This window comes from Rhinopithecus bieti, unplaced genomic scaffold, assembly GCF_001698545.2.
Source record: "Rhinopithecus bieti isolate Rb0 unplaced genomic scaffold, ASM169854v2 scaffold_33664, whole genome shotgun sequence".
NCBI lineage: Eukaryota > Metazoa > Chordata > Mammalia > Primates > Cercopithecidae > Rhinopithecus > Rhinopithecus bieti.
This window is the reverse complement of record NW_016814733.1, coordinates 997,097-1,016,814: the sequence shown is the minus strand read 5'-3', so window position 1 is coordinate 1,016,814 and position 19,718 is coordinate 997,097.

Below are 19,718 nucleotides of genomic sequence, written 5' to 3'. Positions count from 1 at the left end.
TGCTGTAAATAAGGTCATGAATCACATTGTTTTTGAACAACATCTGTCACTCAAGTTTCTGCCCCACCCGAAAGTTTCCTGACATCAGTATCATATCCACAAAAATTTCCAATTGCCTTGATGACTTGTTCCCCACGCCCGCGGTTCCTCTGGCTTGTCCTGTTACATTTCCCTTTTTAACCTTCCAGTTTTTTTCTGTTCTGTTTTTTACCGTCTTGCATAGCTTGTCATTAGCTGACCATCATTTTCTTAACTTTTAAGTTGTCCCCTTATTGACATGCCACGTTTATGAGCTGTTATGTATTGATTAATCTCACAATGAAATTTAACAATTTTCCTTAAAAAAACCCTCAAAGGTTGAAAGGTTGCTCTACTACCCTCGTTGAGTTTAGATTATTAATGTGGAGCTTTAATAAAGTTTTATAAGTTCAAAATTTCCTTTTAGCTCTCAGAGAAAGTGAAAAGTCCCAAATTAGGCTCTGTATAAAGTTCTGAAATAGTTGTTCTTCTCTGACCATTTCGTCCAGAATAACTCCCAACATGCTCTTACTCTGCCTACTTTTTTTTTTTATAACACAATCTGATCTTACGTATTTATCTGTGTATTATCCATTCCACTCATTTGAAACACAGAACTTGGATTGAATGATGCATCCTAACCTTGTAGTAGTATTGGCTCTGCAATACATGAATAGTGTTCTGCCTCTTATTCTACTAAACTTTCACTGTCTCCAGGCAATGGTTCCCTCCAAATTAAGTGGCTGGGAGAGGGAGAAAAGGACAATGGCCCTAACAGTGACAAAAGGACCAAATGGTAGATTTTGCATTCCGTATTGGGAAAGACCAGACTCATTGTTCTCATTTCAGTTAAGAACAGTTTTAACTGGCCAGGCACAGTGGCTTAGGCCTGTAATACCAGCACTTCGGGAGGCTGAGGCGGGCAGATCACGAGGTCAAGAGATCGAGACCATCCTGGCCAACATGGTGAAACCCCGTCTCTACTAAAAATACAAAAATTAGCTGGGTATGGTGACTCGCACCTGTAGTCCCAGCTACTTGGGAGGCTGAGGCGGGAGAATCTCTTGAACCCGGGAGGCAGAGGTTGCAGTGAGTCGGGATTGCACCACTGCACTCCAGCCTGGGTGAGAGAGTGAGACTCCGTCTCAAACAAAAAACAAAAAACAATAGTTTTGGCTACAGGTGACAACAGAATGTGTGACCAACACACAATCTGCCTTTAAAAATATTTCTTGTTTACTAGACGAAAAGATCAATAGTACGAGTATGGACCCTTCGGGTTGATTCATCAGAGTCCTTTTATCTTTCTCCTTGACATACTCTGCTACCTTCATGGTAGTAGAGAATTACCACAGCTCTAAGTGTCTCCTTCTCTTCCTTAACAACAGAGTTCAAGACATAAAGCAAGGGAGGGTCTGCAAACAAACAAAAATTCTCTCTTCTCTCAGAAAGAAGATATATTTATATCCTAGGATCATTGGCCAAAACTGAGTCATATGTACACCTATAGATTATTGACTGGCGAAAATAAATAGGATATTTACAATTCACTTACGCCAGTGATTCTTCTCTGGGTGCTGAACACAATCAGAGCTCTGTTAACAAGGAAGAGGGGCAAATGGCTGTCGAGCAGTCAACATTGTAGAGCCATTTGAGTGGCTTAAGTGGGTCTGGCCAAATTTGCTATAGAGCAGAGCTGCCCCAGCCAGACCTTAAGAGGATATTTAAATAAAAAATCTATAACCAGAGAGAAGGTAATTTATATGGTGACTCAACTCATTCACAGATAAAATTCCATTTTTGTTGTGTATACATTACAATGAATATTCAAGTTCAGCTATTATTAATACAGCAGCATATGACAGTTAAAAAAATTCGATCTGACAATCTCTTTTAATTGGCGTGTTTGTCATTTACATGTAATGTGATCTTTAACAACGTTGGTGCTACAACTTGTGTTCCCAAAATTCATATGCTGAAATCCTAATGCCCAAGATGATGGTATTAGGAGGTAGGGCCTTTGGGAGGTGATTAGGCCGTGAATGCCAGGGCCCTCATGAGTGGGATTAGTGCCCTTACAAGAGGCCCGAGAGAGAACCCTCGCTCCTTCTACCATGTGAGGATGTAGAAGGCACCATCTATGAAGACACAGGCTGCTATGGCTTAGATATGGTTTGTCCACACCAATACTCATATTGAGTTTGATACCCAATGTGGCAGTGTTGGGAGGTGGGACCTAGTGGAAGGCGTTTGGGTCATTGGAGTGGATCCCTCATGAATAGCTTAACACCCTGTGGCAAGAGTGAGTGAGTTCTTGCTCTCATGGAACTGGATTGGTTCTCACTCGAGCAGGTTGGTAAAACGAGTGTCGTCCATTTCTCTCTCTTACTTCTTCTTTCCACATATGATCTCTTTGTGCATACCTGCTCCCCTTCTGCTTTCTGTGGTGAGTGGAAGCGGCCTGAGTTCCTTACCAGATGCAGCTGCCCAATCTTAAACTTTCTGGCCACCAGAATCGTGAGTTAAATTAACCTCTCTCTCTCTCTCTCTATATATATATATATACATATACATATATATACACACATATAAGCCTCAAGTGTTCTGTTTATTTAGCAGCACTAAATAGACTAAGAGCCTGGGTGTGGTGGCTTATGCCTGTAATCTCATCACATTGGGAGACCAAGGTGGGCAGATTGCTAGAACTTAGGAGTTGGAGACCAGCTTGGGCAATATGACAAAACCCTGTCTCTACAAAAGATGTAAAAATTAGCCGGGCATGGTGGCATGTGCCTGTAGTCCCAGCCACTTGGGAAGCTGAGATAGGAGGACTGCTTGAGCCCAGGAGGTCGAGGCTGCAGTGAGCCAAGATTGTGACACTGCACTCCAGCCTTGGTCACAGAGTGACACGCTATCTCAAAACAAAACAACAACCACCGCCAGATGAAAACGCAGGTCCTCGTGGGACACCAGATCTTCTGGTGCCTTGATCTTTTGACTCTGTAGTCTCTAAACTATGAGAAATAAGTGTTTGTTGTTTATAAGCCACCTTGTTTTATGGCATTTTGTTATAACAGCCCGAACAGACTAAGACAGTTGGTTTTATATGTGTCATTTTATTATTTGCTTTGGTTGTGCCTTCATCAGTGTGTCTGTGTTTCTTTATTCTTTTTTTCCTGTCTTCATTTTGATTATTTGAACATCTTTTAGTAATACATTTAAATTTACCTGTCTTTTTTTTACTTAATATATATTTTTAGCAGTTGCTCTAGGAATGACTGCCCTTCCCCTTTTCTGATATAGCTGTCATGTGTATTACATCCACATACATTAAAATTTACATTTGTATGAACCTCAGAAAACCCACCAATTTTACATTTTATGTTTATGCTACTCTCAAGGCATAAACATAAACATGGGAGAAAAGAGACAAATCTTCCTTACAGCAGAATCCCAAGTAATTTATATAGATTCTCCTCCCACTCACTTTGAGTGGGTGCTAGACCTAGTGACTTGCTTTCAATCCAACAAACACTCTTTGGACTAGGTGATGAAGACTAACATCACCAGTGATAAGTTCTGTTGATAGCATGTACCTCTCATATGATGTTAGGTAAAGGGCACTTCACTTCTTTGATATTTTACCCTCAAACCGTAAGTCCAGTCTAAGCATGAGCAAAACATCAGAAAAACCCAATTTGAAGGACATTCTACAAAATATTCAATGCATACGCCTCAAAATTCTCAAGGGCGTGGAAAATAAGGAAAGACTGAGAAACTGCCATTGAGCAGAAAAGACTAAGCTGATGTGGTAACTAAATGCACTATGATATCCTAGATTGGATCCTGGAACAGAATAAGAACTTCAGTGGAAAAACTAGTGAATCCAAATAAAGCCTAGTTTAGTTAACAGTTATTGGTATTAGTCTTTTTCACATTGCTGATAAAGATATACCCGAGATTGAGTAATTTATAAAGAAAAAGAGGTTTAATGGACTCACAGTTCCACGTGGCTGGGGAGGCCTCAAAACTATGGTGGAAGGAGAAAGGCATGTCTTACATGGCAGCAGGCAAGAGAGAATGAGAGCCAAGCAAAAGGGGAAACTCCTTATAAAACCCGCAGATCTCATGAGACTTATTTACTACCACAAGAACAGTATGGGAGAAACCACCCCATGATTCAATTATCTCCAATTATGGCCCTCCCGCAACGTGAGGAAATTATAGGAGCTACAATTCAAGATGAGATTTGGGTGAGGACACAGCCAATCCATATCAGTAATGTACCCATATAGGTCTCTTAGCTTCAACACACGAACTGTGGTAATGTAAGATGTAAATAATGGGGGAAACTGAGTGAATGTGTACAAGATCTCTCTGTACTATCTTTGCAACTTTTCTGAAAATATAAAATATTTCCAAGGTAAAATTTATTAAACAACAATCAGACCTACTTCCCCAAACTCTCCTGCTTGTAGATACCATTTTTTCCTCTTACTCTGGATGAAAGATAGATTTGTCTCTAAGCTTTTGCTGCTTGTGCCCCCTGGTAGTTCTCCACTGGGACCACCCTTGGTTCAAAGCAAGGAGATAATAAAAGAGAAAACCCTACACAACATTTACTCTTGTTACAGTTTGCACTTCAGATTTTGACCTCCCTCCCCAAACCACCTGCTAATGTTATTGGTGTTGAGATAATTACTTTTATGTTTATTATTTTCAGAATTCTGGTTATGATCACTAGGAGAGATAGGCTGCAATGTTTTAACTCTATATTTTCCAATACCAGAAGTTCCAGTTTATCTTTTCAGACCCTTGAGATTTTATGAAGGTAATTGAATCGCAGCATAAGTATTATACCAGTGCTCATTCATTATCTTTTTGCGTGGTGCATGCATTCATCTTGCTATTGCTTAGATTTTTTTTTATCTTGTAAATTTGTGTTCGCACACACTTCAGTTTTAATTGGGGGACTATATCTGTATGCTCATTGATGTTGGAAATTCATTATGGCCCAAATTCCAGTTTCACAATTTCACAGTTGGAGATAGTTTGCAAAGAAAATATCTGTAGAAAGAAGGAGAAGACCTAATCTTTATTAAGCACCCACTGAACTCCAGTTCAGATGTTCAACATAAACAATCCTATTCCAACTCGTAAAAAGCTCTGGAAGTGCATCTTGGGATAGAGGTGTGAATTGACAGACAAGGCTCCCAAGGTTCAGAAAGATGGGCCATGTGTCTTGCTTCATTTCCCACAGCCAGTAAGTCATTTGCCACAAACCAAAGGCTACCTGTCTTGTTTTCACTATACTGCCTCCAAGGTTAAAGGGGAAAGAAAACAGAAGGAAGGGAAGAAGGATGGAAGGAAAAGGAGGAAGAGAAGAAGATTAACTTATTTTAATCAGTGGACAGGACAGATGTTCACCAGTTCCTGTGTGGGTTCTTTTGACGGAGTCTCACTCTGTCACCCGGACTGGAGTGCAGTGGCCGGATCTCAGCTCACTGCAAGCTCCGCCTCCTGGGTTCCCACCATTCTCCTGCCTCAGCCTCCCGAGTAGCTGGGACTACAGGCGCCAGCCACCTCGCCCGGCTAGCTTTTTGTATTTTTTAGTAGAGATAGGGTTTCACCGTGTTAGCCAGGATGGTCTCGAACTCCTGACCTCGTGATCCCCCAGTCTCGGCCTCCCAAAGTGCTGGGATTACAGGCTTGAGCCACCGCGCCCGGCCTGTGTGGGTTCTTTACCATCATGGTTATTTGCACTGTTGACACTGAGGTGCTGCCCTCTGAGTTACTAATACTTTACTGGAAATGGTTATCCCTGTACTAGAGCACTCTATGTATCCTCATGCCTAAATTTACTCTCCCCCATCTCCCCAAAATGACTCCGGCAGTTGAGGAAGAAATAACAGAGCTTTATTACTTGAAGGAAAGTTTGAAGGAAAAAAGGGTATGGGGAAGAAGACAACTAAGAACAGGACAATAAAACAAACAAACAAAAAAAACCCCAAAAAATATGAAAGCATTGAAGACAGTTTTCGTTTCAGTTCTTATTTTGATGAAGAGACAGGTTACTATAAGGACTCAGGATCCTTTTGCTAAAGGTGTCTTACTCTGAATAGCAGAAAAGGTCCTCCCTTCTTATGTCATGGTTTACACATACATTATGTAGTTGTATTGCAATTACAACGGGATGAACAGAATGAGGAAAGAGTTTCCACAAATGAACTAATAGTAGATTGCATTGCCATTACTAAAACTGAGCAAGCAAGTATGAAATCAAGACACATAAGATGAGTAATAATTGTGGGTCTTCAATAAATATAATTAGATTTATATTGAATACAGAATCAATGGGAAAAGCTCGTCTGTGACGAAACATTATTTGTTCTACATGTTTGCCCTTTAATATCTCTTTTCCCCAAGAAGGTCAGTTCCAATTGAAATTGCCCTGCGATAACTGACTCTATGATTGATTTAAAAAAAAACCTGCTTGTAAATATTTAGTGGCTCATGAAGTATTCTAATTGAATTAAATAATAAAATGATTATGAAAATGGTGGAAATTATAACAGCTTTAAAAAAATCACGCTTTGAACTGAAGTCCAGAGAATTAAGACACTGTGTTTTCCAATAGACTCATGGCAAAGAGTATGTGAGTGTGAGTGGGACCCATGCTAGTGTTTTGGTCCTGTGCAGACCCTTCCACCACCAACACATTTCTCCCCTGGTCTGAAGCAATATTCACTTTGTATATGCAGTTGCAAACACGTGCATTTAGGAACATATGGACATATTTTTTATGTGACATAAAACCTATCTTATATAGCTGTGTATATTTGTCTTACATACACATGCACACACACTGAAAATCACACCTTTCTTGAGGAATCTGCACCTTGCTTTTCTTCATTTCAAACTCTGTGGTCTGCTTCATAGTTTCCATGAGTAACATAGGATTCCATTGTGTGACTGCACCATTCTTTATATAATCTTAGCCTTGGCTGGTGCCGTGGCTCACGCTTGTAATCCCAACACTTTGGGAGGCAGAGGTGGATGGATCACTTAAGGTCAGGAGTTCAAGACCAGCCTGAACAACATGATGAAACTCTGTCTCTACTAAAAAGACAAGAATTAGTTGGGCACAGTGGTGGGCACCTGTAGTCTCAGCTACTCAGGAGGGAGGAAGGAGGATTGCTTAAACCTGGGAAGCAGTGGTTGCAGTGAGCTGAGTTCATGCCACTGCACTCCAGCCTGGGTGACAGAGTGAGACATCATTTCAAAAAAAAAAAAAAAAAAAAAATCTTAGCCTCACTAATAGGCATTTATATTACTTTAGATTTAGGGTTATTAATAATAATAATGCTGAACACCCTTGCATATATCTACTTCCCCTAGCATAGGCACCTAATGGTATATTTGCCCTCTCAAAGATTTTATTCTCAAGTACAGTGAGTGAGATTGTTTTTTAATTGCCAGCATTGGATATAACTAGTCTGAGATTTTTGCCAGTTAAATGGATAAAAAATGGTATTTCATTGTGGTTTAAATTTACTTTTGTTTGTTGTTGTTGTTGTTTGTTTTTGAGATGGAGTCTTGCTCTGTCTCCCAGGCTAGAGTGCAATGGGCACACTTGGCTCACTACAACCTCTGCCTCCCAGGTTCAAGCAATTCTCCTACCTCAGCCTCCCGAGTAATTGGGATTACAGGTGCCCGCCACCATGCGCAGCTAATTTTTGTATTTGTAGTAGAGATGGGGTTTCACTATGTTGGTCAGGTTGGTCTCGAACTCCTGACCTCAAGCAATCCACCTGCCTCAGCCTCCCAAAGTGCTGGGATTACAGGCATGAGCCACTGCCCCCAACCTAAGTTTACTTTTTTAAGAATATGAGAGAATATTATTGAAGTGGAGAATATATTCATAATGGCATGTTTCTTCTAAGAAATGGCAATTTATCTTTCTTGCTCTTTTTTCCATTGTGTTATTTTCCTTTTCTCACTGATTTATACATTTTAAATGTATTCTGGATATTAAAACTTGATGTTATATACTAAAAATATTTTCTCTCATCTTGTACATTTTTGTTCTTTTGTATTTCCAACTTTTGTTGTAAATTCAAGGGTACGTGTGCATGATGTGCAGGTTTGTTACATAGGTAAACATGTGCCATGGTGGTTTGCTGCATAGATCATCCCATCACCTAGTTGTGAAGCCCAACATCCATTAGCTATTATTCCTGATGCTTTCACTCCTCCAACCTCCCTTTCCAACAAGCCCAAGTGTGTTTTGTTCCCTACCATGTGTCCATGTGTTCTCATCATTCAGCCTTTTATCTTGCAGATGCTTTTAATTTAACTTGAATTAAATATACATTCATTTAATATAGTCATGTTTATCAATCATTTCCATTACAGCATCATTTAAAAAAATCATAGGAAGTTCTTCTCTCCCCAAGGATTATAAAGACTTTACCTATATTTTCTTCTAGTATTTTTGTGATTTTTTAAAATCATAAGCTGAGTAGTTTGTCAAGAAAAATATTTAGTGGCTGGGCACAGTGGCTCACATCTGTAATCCCAGCACTTTGGGAGGCTGAGGCGGGCAGATCACCTGAGGTCAGGATTTTGAGACCAGCTTGGTCAATATGGTGAAACCCCGTCTCTACTAAAGAAAAAAGCACAAAATTTAGCTGTGTGTGGTGGTGGGCGCCTCTAATCCCAGCTACTTGGAAGTCTGAGGCAGGCGAATCGCTTGAAACCCGGAGGCAGAGGTTACAGTGAGCTGAGATCATGCCATTGCTCTCCAGCCTGGGCAACAAAAGCGAAACTCTGTCTCTAAAAAAAAAAAAAGAAGAAAAAAAATAGAAAAGAAAATGTTAGTCATTTTCCACCACAAAGATAGTAAATTCCTCTAAAGTAATTTATTGAATAATCTTTTTATCCACTGAATGGAATATTTATTTTATTACATAATTAATTGATATAAATCCATCAGTCTATGTTTATTTTCTCTTGAACAGATCTACTGTCTGTTTCTGCAACAAAACAGTATTTTTTGTTCATTGCAGGTTTCTTTGTAGTATGTTTTGATAACTAGTAGGGCAAGGATTACCAGAATTCTTTTCTTTAAACTTTTATTTTGGCAATTTAAAATATTTTGTCATTCAGAAAAGAAGGTAGGACTCACTTGCTAGATTTTATAAAAAATCTGGTAGAGTGAAATAGCATTGGGAAAATATTGAATTTATTCATTAAATTACACAGAATGAGCATTTTTAAATGAGTTTTCTCATCCAGGAATTTATTTATGTGTTCTTCAGTGACATTTTACATTTTCTTCATATAAGCCTTGCACATTTTGGTTAGATTTATTTTATAATAAGTGTTTTCCCCACTATTTTACATGAACAGGATTTTGTTTTCTCCTTGATATTTTGGATTGGTGATTGCTAGTGTAGAGGAAACCTGTTGCTTTTTGGATATGGGTCTTGTAACTCAGCACTTGGGGGACTATATCTGTTAGAATATAGGGCTTGGACATAAAGTTTCCTAAGCTTCTAGTAGATCACAGGCTAATGGAGAAATAAGGTGTTAAAATGATATAGTTTTAAAATGATAAACCCACTTCTATCTTATAAATTTTAACTTTCCTGTGTCTTCGGAACTGTTTGGCTTTACAAGTGAACAGTATCAGGCTCGACAGAGAACCTTCCAGCTTCCCTTGTTCCTTGCCAGGCTGGAGACACTGTTAGCCTTTAGCATCAGCTACAGAGCTGCATGCTGTTGAGCATGGTATGTTGCGTGAGATTTAGAGGTATGTGGAAGGCAAGTAGGTCTCTGCTGCATATGAAAGCCCAGAGACAGTAAAAAGATCAGGGGCTTTGGTTCCTGGGTGCAAGCCTTATATTTAGCACTTGCTGCATAAAATTGAGGAAGGGATGAACTTTCTAGGCTTCAGATGTTAACAATGTCTTTATTGTGGGCCTACTATAGTAAGTGAAATATTACATAGAAGATGCCTGGTCAACAGAAAATGCTCAGTAAATTGAGGTCTTTGTTGTTGTTGACAAGGTGATCATGGCTGAGGTGGACTTTGAGTCTGACAGGTCTGATTTGGAGTCATAGCTCTATCACTTCCTGATGGTGTGACCTGGGACAAGCCACTTGAATTCTTTAAGCCTCAATTTCCTCAAAGTCGGGCTGGTCATAAATTATTAAGTAAAAACATGTATGTCCATGTATGTATATATCATGTAACTGTAGCTGGTAATCATGTCATTTCTGGCTGTCTGCCTTCTTTCTCTGCATAAGAAAAGATGTTCTCATTGAGATAGAGAGAAGAAATGTATTCTATTAGCTCACATTAAAAGCACATTTTGTAATCACAACATGTAAAGGGAGCTTCGGATATCATTTGCATCCTGTGAAAAATTTCAGGATTTTGAGTTACTGGATTTGTGTGCATTTTAAGGATGTTCTCAGCTAGGCTATTTTCCATAAAAATATGTAATAAGGATACCAGGTAGTCAACCAAGTATTCACTCAAAACCAGGTGTCTCACTTCTCTCACAAAACTGAACATCCTGGGACACTGCTTTTCAAAGACATATGAGACTTTGACTTAAAGCCGTGGTTTCAAAAGCAATTTCAACAAAAGCAAACTGACAAATGGGATCTAATTAAACTAAAGAACTTCTGCACGACAGAGAAAACTATCAACAGAGTGAACAGACAACCTACCTAGTAGGAAGAAATTTTTGCAAACTGTGCATCTGACAAAGGTCTAATATCCAGCATCTACAGGGGACAGAAACCAATGTGCAAGTCTGAAACAAATAACACCATCTAAAAAGTGGACAAAGGACATGAACAGACACTTTTCAAAAGAACACATACATGCAGCCAACAAACATATAAAAAAAGCTCAACATCACTGATCATTAGATAAATGCAATGAAAACCATAATGAGATACCATCTCACACAAGTTAGAATGGCTATTATTAAAAAGTCAAAATGTAACAGGTTCTGGTGAGGTTGCACAGAAAAAGGAACACTTATACACTGTTGGTGGGAGTGTAAATTAGTTCAACCATTGTGGAAGACAGTGTGGCTATTCAAAGACCTAAAAACAGAAATGCCATTTGATCCAGCAATCCCATTACTGGGTATATACCCAAAGGAGTTTGAATCATTCTATTATAAAGACATGTGCACATGTACGTTCATTGCAGCACTACTCACAATAGCAAAGACATGGAATCAATCTACATGCCCATTAATGGTACTCTGGATAAAGAAAATGTGATACATATACATCATGGAACACTGTGTAGCCATAAAAAAGAACAAGATCATGTCCTTTGCAGGAACATGGATGGAGCTAGAGGTCATTATCCTTAACAAACTAAAACAGGAAGAGAAAACCAAATACTGCATATTGTTCCTTATAAGTGGGAGCTAAATGAGAACACATGGACACATGGAGGAGAACAACACACACTGGGGCCTATCGGAGGGTGGAGACTGGGAGGAGGGAGAGGATCAGGAAAAAACAACTAATGAGTACTAGGCTTAATATCTAGGTGACAAAACCATCTGTACAACAAACCCCCATGACACAAATTTACCTATATAACAACATGTATCTGTTGAGCCTGATACTGTTCACTTGTAAAACCAAACGGTTCAGAGGAGACAGGAAGCTAAAATTTAGAAGTTACGAGTGGAAGGCCGGACGCGGTGGCTCAAGCCTGTAATCCCAGCACTTTGGGAGGCCGAGACGGGCGGATCATGAGGTCAGGAGATCAAGACCATCCTGGCTAATACGGTGAAACCCCGTCTCTACTAAAAAATACAAAAACAAAACTAGCCGGGCGACGAGGCGGGCGCCTGTAGTCCCAGCTACTCGGGAGGCTGAGACAGGAGAATGGCGTGAACCCGGGAGGCGGAGCTTGCAGTGAGCTGAGAGCCGGCCACTGCACTCCAGCCTGGGCAGCAGAGCAAGACTCCGTCTCAAAAAAAAAAAAAAAAAAGAAGTTACCAGTGGATTTATCATTTTAATACCATATCATTTTAATGCCTTATTTTCCCCATTAGCCTGTGATCTACTGGGACCTTAGGAAAGTTTGTGTCCAAGCCCTGTCTTCTAACAGATGTAGACCACTAAGTGCTGAGGTACAAGATCCATATCCAAAAAGCACATATACCCCTGAACTTAAAAGTCAAAGAAAAAGCCTTAATTTCTTGCTTCAAGCCCCAAGACTATGGATTACTTAGCGAAACAATGGAGACATATCAGTTGTATTAGGCCAAATATTCCTTTGCTCTTACTAGCAAGATAGTAATAATCCTTCTCGTTTAGTCATTGAATTTAGGCTGGGGTAGGAGAGGCATTTAAATTATTGTTAATAAAGAAGATTAATTGATTATCATAACTTAGAGTCTGAACCAGAAGTTCTTTACAATTGGACACAGTGTGTTGTAGTGTAACAACAAACATTTTATTGAAGGAAAACCTCTTTGCTGCAACACTTTTTTTTTTTTTTCCAAAGCATCATATCCTGATAGGTTGTGTACCCAAGCAGAGGCTGATTGGAACATTCTAGAAGAGAAGCCAGATATTAACCACTCACCAAGATGTGGCAAGCATTCATTCTGTCCTTGAAAAAAGCTAGGAGCATTTTTGGTAAAGAAGCCATGAGAAGTAATGAATTGTTTTCCAAGTTGAGCTTTAAGACTGCCAATTAAATGATGTATCACTTTTGTTGCCAATAACCAATATCTATCAATATCCAATAGCCAATAAATATGTTGCTCAGTGATTTTCGAAGAAGTAACTTACTTCAAGGGTTGAGTGGAAAAACCCATTTCCTCATTTCCTCTTAAAATGCCTGTAAGTGATGTGCGCATAAAGGTCAGAAGTGGACTTATGGCTGGGCATCTGATTACTAAACACCAAGTGACTCACCTGCAGCTTCACAAGCACAAGCACGGGAAGGCGTTGTGGGAGTGGTCAGAGGCTTTCCCCACCCTGCTTGTGAGTGACCTTTGTACGTGGTGGGGAGGGGCAGAGGCAAAGATTGATAACTTACTGACAGGTGTTGGTTAAACTCGGCTTCTATTAGTATTTTTACAGGCTTCGTGATAATCATGAAGAATCCTCTAGATAATCCTAGAGGATCTGTTGGGAATGTCTCTGCAGCTGGCAGCCTGCAGCAGCGCTGGGGTTTTTTGGAGAGGCGACAGATTAGCCTTGAAGCCTCAGGTATCTGACATGCCAGTTATTGGCTCCTGTTTTAGGTAATCAGCCCTGCTCTCTCCTGGAGCACTCAGTGATTGTGTCAGATGTGCCATCACTGTGGGCTCTATGTGTTTCCTTTTCCTTGTGAGGTGTATTTCTTCCTTCAGCTGAGAGAGCGAGATGGTATTATCCCTACACACAAGGACCAGCTCACATTAAGGCACTGCCTTCAATCTGATGAAGAGCCAGTGTTGGCAGCACTGCAGAAGCTTCTCCTTTCTGCTGATGGAACGGGTGTGGAGAGTTCCCACTGTCCAAGCCAGCACAGCATGAACAGAGCTCTGGGTGTTTGGTGGACATCAGCCCGCAGCCAAAGTCCAGGCATCTGCTTCAGTTCTCTGCTGAGATTGGAGCCCCGCTCTGAAACTTAGATGTGTTCTCACCTTTCTTCTGAGCTCTAACTCTGCTTCTGACACTCTTGGTCCAACCTGGATAGAGTGTGGAGGTGAAATGCTGACAGTGTCTGGTGTTGACCTCAGACTGTGAGCTCCAGCCCTACCTTCTCAGGTGGCTGCCTTTGGGGATTGATGTGAATCCTGGATGGACTAGCACTAGTCTGCTGCTAAGGCTTGGTGAGTCAAATGTATCTTGTCTTGCTGTTCCAGTCTGGAAGCTGCTGGCATGTGAAATTATTATTGGAAGTAGCAGTATTAGTAATTATAATAATAAAAGCAGTAGCAATTCCGTTTGAGTGCTTCCTATGTTCCAAGCTCTGTGCTAAGTGGATTACATATATTGTTACATTAATTATCAGAAGAACATGATGAGGCAGCTTCTATTTTTGACACAGTTTTCCCCATGAGGCAACTGAGGCCCAGAGAAGGGTTAAGTAGTTTGTCCAAGATTGCTCAAATAGTAAGAAGTAGAGCCCAGACAGGAACTCATGGTTTTGGGGCTAAAAGGCTGTGCCTTTAATCACTAGGGCACACTGTCTCTACCGTCAAGTGCCCAAGCCCATCCCTGATTAACAATCCAGCCAAAAGATGTACTGATGAGTTTATTTTAGAAGCTGCTGATTGTAGACTGGGAAATATCTTTGGGAGGATCTGATTGTGCATCATTCACACTCTCAGGTCTGCATAAGCCAAGCTCTCAGAAGTTCATGGGCACTCTTTCTGAATACAGATGACTGCTCAAAGTTTAAATACCCGAAAAGGGAGTTGATACCTTCTGTCATCCCCAGTTGGTGCAGTGGAAAACATGACCATGTAGTATAGTAAGGGAACATGACCAGGGGAAAGCAGAATTTATTAAGTATTTCATGCCTGGAGAGATTGTAAAACTCAATTGCTATAGACAAGCAAATAGAACAGCGGCCTGAAGCTGCCATATGTCAGTGGAAAGCAGGAGGCAGCAGACAGTTGCCTTCATAGCCTAAATATGGATATTTGGTGCAATTGCCAAAATCTTTGGCCTCCTCTGGAATACGATAACCATGGCAGACAGCAGCAGTGCCACATGGAAGTGCTGCTAGACAATTCAGCCTTTGCGGAAAATAACATTTCAGGGTAGTTGTTGTCGCATTCATTGCTATTGCTTCGCATTTGTATTATGTTTGTCCTTAAGGAAGTTTGAAGAGTTCTAAAAGCTATTTTTAAAATGCCAGTAATGTTCTGAGGGATTTCTCAGTGCTTTATTTATGACATTTTCTGGCTTGTACCTCTTGTAAAGGACACTGGTGCTTATTAGAAGCACTTCCTAAGGAAATCATGCAGACACATGCTCCATGCTGCCAAGGTCTCAGGCACAGGCATAGTGACTGGGAATGTAGGTTCCTTTGGTGGCAAGCCACAGAAACTGACTCTGGCTAACTTGACTAGAAAAGAGTGGTGTTTGTTGGAAAGCACATGGCAGTTTACAGAAAGGACTAGCTAAAGAACCATACAGAACAGAAAGTAGGACAGCTACAGAAATGTAGCAGCAAGAACAAATGCCCCACCTCTTCAAACCGCTCATCATCAGGATAAAACCATTCATTTTCCCCCTTGAGGTCCTCCATCCAAGACTCCTGAGGTAGAGAGCACTTGACTGCCCTTGCTTGGATGGAAAACCCACCCTTGGGACAAAGGAGAGGAAACACCTTGACAAACTCAACTGTGGTAGATGGATTACAAAAGTGACCTCAGATATTTTCCTCTTGTAATCCTTGCTCCTTGGCATGTGACTTTGAAGCTTTTCCACTTAAGGGGAGGCATTCATCTCCCTATCCTTGAACTTGGGCTGGACTGGTGCTCACTTTAGCCAATGGTATAGGTGACATGCCATTTCTGAGCATGGGTCTCAGGGTGCCCTGTAATCATATGCTTTCACTAAACCTTGTTGTGATGGTTAATTTTATATTTCAACTTCATTGGGCTAAAGGATGCCCAAATAGCTGGTAAAACATTATTTCTGGATGTGTCTGTGTGGGTGTTTTGAAGGAGATCAGTATTTGAATCTGTTGACTGAGTGAAGAAGATCAGGCCTTACCAATGTGATCAGACATCATCCAATCCATTGAGGGTCCCAATAGAACAACAAGGCAGAGGAAGGGTGAATTCACTTCCTTTTTTTGACCTAGGATATCCATCTTCTCCTGCCCTTGGAGACTGGATTCCCTGGTTCTCAGGCCTTCAGACTTTGGGGCTCATATTGCCACCACTGCCCCTGCCTCTATGTTCTCAGGCCTTTGGTCTTAGACTGGGAGTTATATCATTGACTACCCTGGTTCTTGGACGTTGAGATGTGGAATGAATTACATCACTAGTTTTCCTGGGTCTCCAGAAAAGACTGTGGGAACTTCTCAGCCTCTCTAATCACATGAGCCTGTTTCTATAGTAAATTTCTCCCCTTCCTTCTTTGTCTCTCTCTGTATACACACACAAACACATATGCACACTGTCTTAGTCCCTTTTGTTCTGCTATCACAGAATATGTAAGACTGGACAATTTATAATGAATAGAAATTTATTGACTCACAGTTATGGAAGCTGTGACATCTAATATTGAGGGGCTGGCATCTGGTGAGTGCCTTCTTGCTGTGTCATCCCATGGCAAAAGGGGAAAGGGGATGGAAGAAAGAGTAAAGAGGTCCATACTCCTCCTATTGTGGGAAACTCATTCTGGCAATAACATCATAGATTAATGTACTTCACCCTCATGGCCTAATCACCTCTCATTAGGCCCCATCTCCCAACACTGTTGCATTGAGGATTCGGTTTCCAATACATGCTTTTTAGGGGAAACGTCCAAACCCTAGCACATATGTATCCTATTGGGTCTGTTTCTCTGGAGAGCCCTGACCAAAACACTTGTAAAGCCCTGAGAACAGATCTGGACTAGCATGATGGAAGATTAGAGGCTGTGTAGAGCAGTGATGAGTTATTTCAGGTGAGGTTATCATAGCCAGTGTATCCATCATTCATTTTGCATGTCAGATTACTGCAAAAATGTAGTAACTTAAAATAATAAAAAAATTTCTTATCTCACACAGTTTTTGAAGATCAGAAAGCCATTGCAGTTTTAGCTGAGAGGTTCTAACTTGGGGCCTCTTACGAGGTTTCTGAGAAGATGTTGGCCAGACTGTAATATTCTGAGGTGGTATGATTCACTTTCAAGGTGATTTGTTCATGTGACTGACAAGTTGGTAGTTGGCTGAAGGCCTCAGTTGTTCTCCATGAGGGCCTTTCTCTACAGGCTGCTTCAGCATGATGCTAACTACCACAAAGCAAGCAATTTAAGAGAGCAAGTGGAAAATGGAAATGCCTTTCTGCCATGTTCTATTTTTTTTTTTTTGAGACAGAGTCTTGTTCTGTCACCCAGGCTGGAGTGCAGTAGCGCGATCTCAGCTCACTGCAACCTCTGCCTCCTGGATTCAAGTGATTCTCCTGCCTCAGCCTCCAAAGTAGCTGGGACTATAAGCATGCAACCCCACACCCGGCTAATTATTGTATTTTTAGCAGGGATGGAGTTTCTTCACTTGGCGAGGCTGGTTTTGAACTCTTGACCTCAAGTGATCCATTCACCTTGGCCTCTCAAAGTGCTGGGATCACAGGTGTGAGCCACTGCACCCAGCCTGCCATGTTTTATTTTATTAGAAATGAGTCACCAAGTTTGGCTTGCAATCAAGGGCAGGAGAATTAGGCTCTACTTTTTGTCTCTCTTTTTAAAAATTTCCCTCACCATAGGCTCTACTGTCTGAAGGGAGGAATGCGATAAAATTTTCAGACATTTTTAAACCACTACAATGAGCCAGCCTCCAGTCAAGCCTTCAGGTGACGATAGGTGTATATATAAGCTCCAAGATCAACCAGGCCAGTCCACAGCAGCAAAACTTCCCAGATCGCCTGAAGATCCATGAGCCCAATGAATGTTTTAACCCACAAGGTTTTAGTGTGGTTTGTTAAGCAGCAATAGTTAATTTATACACCTAGTAAGATTGTGCAGTGCTGGAGGGCTAATTCTCCAGAACAGAGTCAGGACACAGAGGTCAGATACAGAGGTCAGCTAAAATGTCTGTCTTCAAGGGGCTAGCAGCTCTGTAAGGGGATGGGACAGGTAGTTGTAATACAGTAAAATAATTACAATAGAAGCATTTTCAAGGTTCAGAGTTTTCACAGATATTAAGCTCCCAGAGCATAAAGGGCATGTTTATCTTTAGTAGCTCTGTGGCATATGGCACCGTACGTGTGGTCAGTGGCAGAATCCTTTATAAATGAAGAGAATGGTCAAGATGTGAAGGACATTAGCATTGGATTCTCCTAAGAGATGCCTAACCCCTTAAGGTGGGTTTGAAAAGCCCAAGAAGAGTTTCTGAAGTACTCAGTGGCATTCTATCCTGAAGTCTTTGAATATGCAAAGCCTTGAAGGTATGAGCAGCATGGTATATATTAAAGACTGTCAATAATTTGGAATTCTTAGAACCTGAGGTCTAAGGAAACACTAGTGGAAAACTAGACTAAGGAAAAGGAAGACTATTATTAATAGGGTTCATTTTCAATCAGAAAGTCTTGGCTTAGACAATAAATTAAATAAATTAAATCATATGCAGGTTTAATCCTGTGCCATAATCAGAAGAACCAATATCCAGTTTGTCAACAACTGGATTTTTTGCTATATAATGAACAATGAAAAAAATGCAACAGTTTTTGAGTTCAGAATAAATTGAAAAGAAGTAAGAATCATGGAAATTAATTTTCATGGATGATTGGCAAGGCAAGACTTTTACAAATGCCTTCTTAGTCAGTTTTCCGCAGATTATATTTTAATTTTCCCATGGCCCTCTGAAATGTAAACTTAATTTTTAATATGAACAGGAATTTGTTTTGCTAAAGACATAAATTAGGAAGTTTAATGACACTGTCATTATTTGAAAAAGTTGTGTGAATTAACTGTACTTTTTTCTTCTCTGTTGGCAGAGACTAGTCATGAAAGAAACTTTATTGTTTTCTTCTTTTATTTTGAGACAGGGTCTCACTCTGCCACCCAGGCTGGAGTGCTGTGGCACAATCATGGCTCACTGCAGCCTCTGCCTCCCAGGCCTAGGTGATCCTCCCACCTCAGCCTCCTGAGTAGCCAGAACTACAAGTGTATGCCACCATGCCTGGCTAATTTTTGTATTTTTTGTGGAGACAAAGTTTCACCATGTTGCCCAGGATAGTCTCCAACTCCTGGACTCGAGTGATCCACTCACCTTGGCCTCCCAAAGTGCTGGGATTACAGATGTGAGTCACCGCACCTGGACTGTTTTGTTTTGCTTTTGTTTTCTCTCTAGAAAATATTTAATTAAAAAATGAATGGTCAAACCATACAGAGAGGTTTATAATAAAAATTATTATTCAATTCCTTCTCATTTTCAACATACTCTCCTGAGTTAGGTAATGGTCTTTCTTACCCACAAAGTTAAGATATCTGTCTTAATCTGTGCTGCTATAACAAAATATCCAAGACTGGGCAGTTTATAATAAACAGAAACTTAGTCTGGAGGCTGGCAAGTCCAAGATCAGTCCATCTGATCTGCTGAGGGCCTTGTTGCTGTGTTCTCACATGGCAGAAGGTGGAAGGGCAAAATAGCAAGAGAATGAATCCATTATTTTCCCCCTTCTTGAAGGACTTCCCTTTGCATATTCTGTAGAAAGGGTCTTTCAGTGATGAATTCTTTTATCTTTTGCAAAGTTGACAAAGTCCTGATTTTGCATTCAGTGTTTGAAAGATATTTTTATTGGATATAAAATTCTAGGTTGATTTTTAAAGAAAATTTGCCTTCAATTTTGGAATATATCTTTATTAGTTATAGAGTTCTGGGTTGACAGATTTTCTTTCATTACTTTAAAATGTTGCTTCACTGTGTTAAAATTCTGGGCAAAATCGATCATTTTGTCAAAATATTATGAAAAAAATCAAGCAACCATAATTATACA